The sequence below is a fragment of the Triticum aestivum genome, chromosome 6D, assembly GCF_018294505.1.
Source record: "Triticum aestivum cultivar Chinese Spring chromosome 6D, IWGSC CS RefSeq v2.1, whole genome shotgun sequence".
Taxonomy (NCBI): domain Eukaryota; kingdom Viridiplantae; phylum Streptophyta; class Magnoliopsida; order Poales; family Poaceae; genus Triticum; species Triticum aestivum.
In genome coordinates, this window is record NC_057811.1 from 910,336 (window position 1) to 917,396 (window position 7,061).

At 44.6% G+C, this 7,061-nt stretch overlaps 1 long non-coding RNA gene across 1 annotated transcript; it reads left to right on the top strand.

The window, feature by feature from the left end:
- Nucleotides 1-1,495: 1,495 nt before the first annotated feature.
- On the top strand, nucleotides 1,496-7,061 carry LOC123142885 (uncharacterized). Its single transcript, XR_006470629.1, has 8 exons — nucleotides 1,496-2,030; nucleotides 2,957-3,174; nucleotides 3,288-3,349; nucleotides 4,121-4,193; nucleotides 4,708-4,780; nucleotides 5,358-5,502; nucleotides 6,009-6,105; nucleotides 6,643-7,061. It is a non-coding gene; the product is annotated as an uncharacterized lncRNA (long non-coding RNA).

Genomic DNA, 7,061 nt, shown 5'->3' on the forward strand with positions numbered 1-7,061 from the left:
TTTCCTATGTCAGTTGGGAACTCGATCCCACATGTGGTCATCTCTTTTCGCGCCAACAACCATATGCGCAATGAAACTTACGCATATGAAAAATCTGTCGTGGGCGGTTCAGGATCTCATGGACCAGTGTGGATAAGCTTTGATTTTGGATCCACTTGAATTTGGACATGCAAGACACCGAATTACATAGGCTCACGTCGCGACGGTGGTGACCTTGGCATTATCGGGTGGTATGTTCAATGGTACATGTAGGTCCTACTTGTAGAAATTTGACTCACTGTATATATGCGGCCTTTGTGGTGTCAATATTTTTTATGTAGTTGGACGTAGAGTTATATTACATGTTCTGGTTTTATGTAGTTTGGACGTGGAATATATATACTATGTGTTGTCATTTTATGTGTTGGAAGGGCAGTGCGGTAGGCGATTTAGCGGGACTCGTATAACTCCCTTTCCTTGTCATATAACTCTAGGCTTTGCCCCTAGGGCGGTTAGAAGAGATTGGGCTCAACTGGATGATCGGCACATGTATTTTTTAATTGTTTTGGGAGAGGAAAACTGATTTTATTTTAATATTTTTTGAGCTAGAGAGAGTGAGTGAGTGAGTGGGAGATATACTAATAGTTCACGCGCCTTTGTATTAAAAGCAAAAAAAAGGTTTCAAAGAATCACAAACGCCCATCATTTAAAACCGATGACGACACATCCCCTCTCCCAAAAAGCATAATGAGGACACTTGGCTTGTATCTAGTCGTCCAGCACTGCCATGCATGCTTGCGCACCCTACATCGGCGCCACCCTAACATGGCCCTCCGCCTCACCCGAGCCGCTCTGTTGTCTTCCTACTCTCCCGCAAACCCCAATCCCTACCCAGTGAGAAGCAGGCAGAAAGACATTTAAAAAGTAAAGTAGATTTTTTTGGGGTAGTTTCATAAATTAATATGTTGAATTTGTTTGTTTTCTTCTAGATACATGAATTTGAGTTGTGTACGGATCCATCAAAAGCCTTATGCTAGAGCCGTGGGATCTGAAAGAGATTGAATTGCGTGGGCCGATCTGTGGGAGGAGGAGTCGGAGCAATAAAAACACGCAGGCCACCTGGCACATCCCGGGACCGGCGCTTGTGGTTTTATCAGTAACCGGCTCGCTCGCTCGCTCACGCGCGCTTGTCTTTTGAAATTTGCGATGACCGGCTGCGCGCGCTTGTCATGGGCAATTTTGGAGACCGGGGACGCGGTTGGATTTCAAACCAAACCAAAAAGCCACATCCACACACATTTACAGCTTTATGCCAAAGCCGTCGGATCTGAAAGAGAGGAGCGGCCGAGATCGAGTTGCGTGGGGCGATCCGATGGGATCTGTGGGACCGATAAAAGGCTCGTCCGATTGCACGCGGGCGCGCCCTTTGTCTTTGCGAAATTTTCGATGACCCGCTCACGACGGCGCGCGCTTTGTCTTGGGGAAATTTAAATTTTGGAGACGGGGGCGCGGTTGGATTTTTTGAAACCAAAGGGAAAAAACCCCATCCAAATCCACATCCACATCGTGTGGCCCGACCCCAAAGGTCCTCCCAACCACCGACCGCCGCTCTCCTCTCCTCTGCCCCGACCACGCCGGCGCCCCAACTCCGGCGGCCCCCTCTCCTTCTTCTTCTTCTTCTTCTTCTGGATTTCTTCATCTGACCCTCCCCTGCGGTTGGCTTCTGCAGGCCATCACAAATTCGCCATGGCACCCAGCCCCAGATCTGACAGACAAGGGTCTAGGTGCGGCCGGATCCAAGACCAAGCACCCCTGCGGTTGATTTCGATCTGCTCTGCAGGCCATCACAATGGAAGGAGGAGCACCATGGCGGGCGTGCAGGCCATCGCCTAGGCGGGACCCACGGCCAGATGCAGGGCGGCTCCAAACCATAACTCCCTCTTCTTTGATGGCCGGGGAGGACGACGGGGAGGGGGGTCAGGAGGAGCCAGCGCCATAATGGAGGGCCCTCTTCTTTGATGGGCATTCCGTTCCAGCTCCAATCCCAGCAGGTAGCACTTCTGCAGTTTTTCTCAAGATTACTAGTGCAACACTCGCCATCTCTGAATTCATCATGCCCCATATGTGCAGAGCCGATCTGTCTTTTCTCTTGGTAGAATTTCACGATTATTCATCCATCTCTGCTTATGTCAGTTCCTGGTACAAGAAATTCATTCTTTTTGCACAATGTTACCGGTAGGTTGTGTTTCTGATAAACGGGATAAATCATGATGTTGCCCTGGATTGACAGTTTTCCTAACTTCAGAGCATGGAATGTCCAGTCTGAATTGTCGAGTCGCAATTCAAAATCAAAATATACTTAGAATTGTGTTTACGGATGTACGTATATCTTTGGAATTTGCGCGGCTCTTTGCTCCAAAAAGTGCATGGTCGACCTCTGGTTCAGGCGCCAAGTCAGTCAGCATCAAAGTCCTGCATTTTTATGGTGTGTCACACATACACACCTACAGGCCGTGAGAGCCTCGTGTGGCACCGGCGCGTTCTTCCAGCACCGGAATGCGCGCGCCCATAACCGCAGCACCAAGGGGCAGCAGCAGCTTCAGGGCAGATAACCCCACCCCCAAACAAACCCCTTTCCTTCCTTCCTTGTGCTCTCGAGTTGGTGATGCAAAATTGCCTTTCTTCTTCACCACCGGAATGAAACAATTCTTCAGTTTGTCTGTCGCATTAGAAACAGCCAGATTTTGTTGCTGTCCTCTCTCTGTATTTGGCGCCCTTGCTTGGTTTAGAAACAGCAGCAGGTTAGGCCATGCCCAACCCCGCAAGGGCTTGTTGATGCGACTGCATCATTATATATGTTGCTTGATTGATGAATAGAGCAAGGGCTTGTTGCTGATACAAGTCCATACTTTGGCGTGTTTGATTCCTTGCAACTGATGGCTAATTACTCATGTCATGCCATTTCTTTTCTTCCAAGGTCAAAGTGCAAGGTTGCCGTGCTTGTGGTCTGCTCACCTTCACTTCAGCCGCAGCATCCGCTTCCCCAGCTGCTCCTCTTCCGCTCCGCTCCATGTGTTTATCCTGCCAAGGAGCGCGGACGGACGCGCGCTCGGGGTGGCTGCTGTTGCGCCCAGCAGCAGAGGACGCTAGCTAGTCTCCGTGCGCCGGCAACGGCAACGACTTCTTGCACGTAAGGTACCACATCCCTTGCTAGCTAGTCATTGGATTATGACGGACTGTCAATACGATGATGCTTCTATGCAATGGATTCACCACCCACTATCATGTTTCATTGTGTTCCTTTTCAGGAAATTCTTTTTATTGGCTCTGTAGGGATGGGTCCTCGTGTTATCCCATCAACAAAGGAGAGGTATGCCATTCTTACTTACCAATATGATTGTTTCCAAAATTATACTGTACATGTATTACTTCAACAATGGAACATCCACATCTGTCAAATTTTTATGTGATGGCGTGGCCGACGTGACCACAATACCTACAACCCTTTATGTTTTCTGTGCTTTATAATTATAATGGAAGGATGGATGCTTCTTTTCCTTTCTTGTTTTGTACAGCAGAGTTCACTTTTGATGTAGGAACATATATGTTACGTGCAGGTTTCTACTGTGGGTCACTCAAGTTATAACTTGAGGGGGTCAATAATAACAGTAGCTAAATGATGTTGGAGAATGATATGTCCAGTTGACTTGTTGTAGGCCAATACGCTTGTACAAGGATGACATTATTTTTTTGGGTAACAAGGCAGATTTATGTGATGACTTGGACCATAATGCAAACTGCCAATTATGTCTTTTGTGTTTTAGAATGGAGGTTTCTTTCCCCCTTCTGTCCTGTACAGCATTTTCACTTTTGATGTTGGTACATGTTAAGTGCAGTTTTCACTTTTCACCCAAGTGTTATTTGGGGGGGGGGGGGGGGGGGTGGTGGTCATTAACAATAGGTAAATGAGGTTTATATCATGATTGTTTCATGTATGTGCGTGTTTAGAAAGGAAGAATAATGCATGATTGCTTGACTTGGTGTAATGCCCGCCTTTATAATGTTCTTTGCGATGGATTCACCACCCACTATCATGTTTTGTTGGGTTTCTTCTCATGAATTTCTTTTATTGGCTCTGTAGGAACAGGGTTTATCATGATTATCCCACCGCTCTCCTGCTGCTCCGACCCTAGTGCCGGCCGACGCCATCGAAGGTATCTATGTGCTCTCTCTTGTCCAATATGCTTACTGCACATTGTGTACATGTAAACTGAAACAAAAAAACCAGAAGTTTCATTCTTCAGTTCAGAGAGGAGACTAGAGAAGGAACGTTTTATTTATTTCTTTCTTCCTATCCTATCCTTGTTAGCTAGCTCATACACCAGTCCGACCCACAACTTGGAGAGGATTGAACAATGCTTATGCTGCATGCTATTAACTGAACAGGGAAAAATATATGTCTTGGTATTCCAGATTTCAGTAGAGTTGGCTTCTTCATATTGAATCAATATGGCTGGTTTAGTTAACCAAATCATCAGCTTACCATAGTGTTAGACTTCTGAACCGCTGTTTTGTTCACTAGTCAGCGGAGTAGAGCACGCTTGTGGACGCATAGGATAGGATTTCGGTGTGATTGTGCGCATGCTATGTTTACTGTTTGTTATTTGAACAATAAGGAAGCATATATTATTTTTTGAACTGACGCTAGAGGTGTTTCTTGACCTGCAGGACAGCAGGCTGATGTTTGCAATCATGGTGTGAATGGCCACCTGTCGCTTGCAACAGCAAACAACAGCTAGAGGTTGAATCTTTTTTCTTTCCTTTTTGTAACTGAGCCAAAGCATTGTCCATTGGCAGTTGCTCCCTCTATCAAAGTATACAAGGCCACTTAGTGTGGTCTTAAATCAAACTATTTTAAATTTGACCAAGTTTGAGAAATGAATCCCATCATATACGATGGTAATTTTTTTCTACAAACTTGGTCAAACTTGAAACAGTTTGACTTAATGCAATACAAAGTGGCCTTCTGTACAGAATTAGCATTCAGTTTGTGGTAATCGAACTTGAAACAAATCACTAGCTAGGTTCACGACTGAGATGCATATTATCAGCAAGTCTGTAATTTTTTCCTTCCCTTTTGCAAGACACAAACATGTCTTCATTGTTGAACTTCTAGCACATCACCAATTGGTAGTCATATAAGTACTACTGTTGACTTGGCTAGCTGTGAGTGGGATGTGCCAAATGTTGATGGTTGTTACTCATCCTGATGGAACTATTGTCCTGTTTGGGCGTCCCTCTGAAATAGAAAATCCTCATGAAGCACAGCTCGTAAGCAACAACTTATACATCTAATTTGATTTCCTGTTTTTCTTTAGTGTAATTAGTACGTGATTGGTGACGTATCTGCACTTGCGATGAACTCCTTTCGATTCGTGGATGGGGACAGAGTCACCACAGCGATTCTTCTTCCACTCCGCGCCCTGCCCCTCTTGTCTTCTTCCACTCCGGCATAGCTAGCTGGTAAGCAACCGTTCGTCTCCTCTGCTCTCTCTCTCTCTCTCTCTCTCTCTCTCACTGTCATGCTCTGCCTGTGTCCAATCAATGAAAAAAAACTAGCTGCATATTTAATATGCCTAATGAAGAGCAGATGGTCATCCTGGCTCTGAAACATCCAACTTTTTTATCAGTCTATATAAGTCTTGATCAAATTCAGATTCTGTAAATGTAGACTGCTTTGTTTTTGGGTTGAATGAAAACCTGCTTGCATGTTGCAGATATCAAACATTGTTGAACCTAGAAATGGTTGGAATTCATTGAATTAAATATTTGATTGTGAATATCATTAGCACTTGTAGTGCTATCAAGTTTTTACTGCTGTAATAGATGGTTTGTGATGATCCAAACAAGTCGAAAGTAGTACTGTTTGCACGTTTTTGTTTAATTTCATTGCTGCTATGGTATATATTCTTTCAGCATGCCATGTATATGCTTGGTTCCCTGATGCTTGCACTTCCTAACACGCGCAGGTTCATTACCGAGCCACGCCACCGTGCGGTGATTCTTCTTCCACTTAGACGTCTCCCCTTCCTGTTGCTCTTTTTCCGTTCCGGCATATCATAGCTCGTAAGCAATCACTCCTCTCCTCTGCTCTCTGTTGGTCTATTATCATGCACTGCGTGTGTCCACGGCCATACGTCTCTGCTGCTAAATCATGTGCTGGCCATGGTGATTCTTATCTAGTGTTCGTGATGCTTTGGATTTGTAGTTCAGTGATGCCAAGTGTTGCATCGATAATATTTGGTCAAAACTAGCCTATTAAGTTGAACAATCAAAGAGAGGCTGCTGCTCCTGTCTTCATAACTTTAGAGTTTTGGATTGAACTGAGGTTTCCTTTGCTTGTCATTTGCGTACTGTAGCATAATTTATGCGTTGGCAATGTTTTAACAGAGGTTTCCTTTCCTAATGAAGAGTGGATGGTCGTCCTAGCTCTGAAAGATGCAACTTTTTTATCAGTCTAATTCTTGAACAAATCCAGATTGTATCTACTTGCATATTTAGATTGTTTAATTTTTGGGTTGAATAAAAACCTGCTTGCATGTTGCCGATATCAACCATGGTTGAACCTAGAAATGGCTGATTTGCTATCCTTTCCTTTTTCAGCACTATACTAGTCGCCGTCGCCGTCGCCGCTGCCTGCCAGTCCGATTTGAGTCGTCTCCGGAGCTCTGCTGGGTTCCTCATTTGAACAAGGGTCTCTTTCGATGCTTATTCTTTTCCAGCCAATTCTTTTCAACAAGGGTCTCTTTCGATGTGATCTCCCTGCTGGATGTTTGGCTGTGTCTCCTTGAGAAACTTGGTTATGCAACAATTTGGTTGCAAGTTAATTGTAATATATGCTGTTTTGTTTTCCAATCTTGCATCAAGTTGTTATTTTGGGTCATATGGATGTTGAACAGCTCGAATCCTGCAACTGTTGTGTACTTGGTTTCAAATTATAGGTTCTGTGAGCAAAATAGAATCTAGTGGAATATTGAATATATCTGCAAAATGAAGGCTCTTTTTTATTTCTGTGTTTGAAA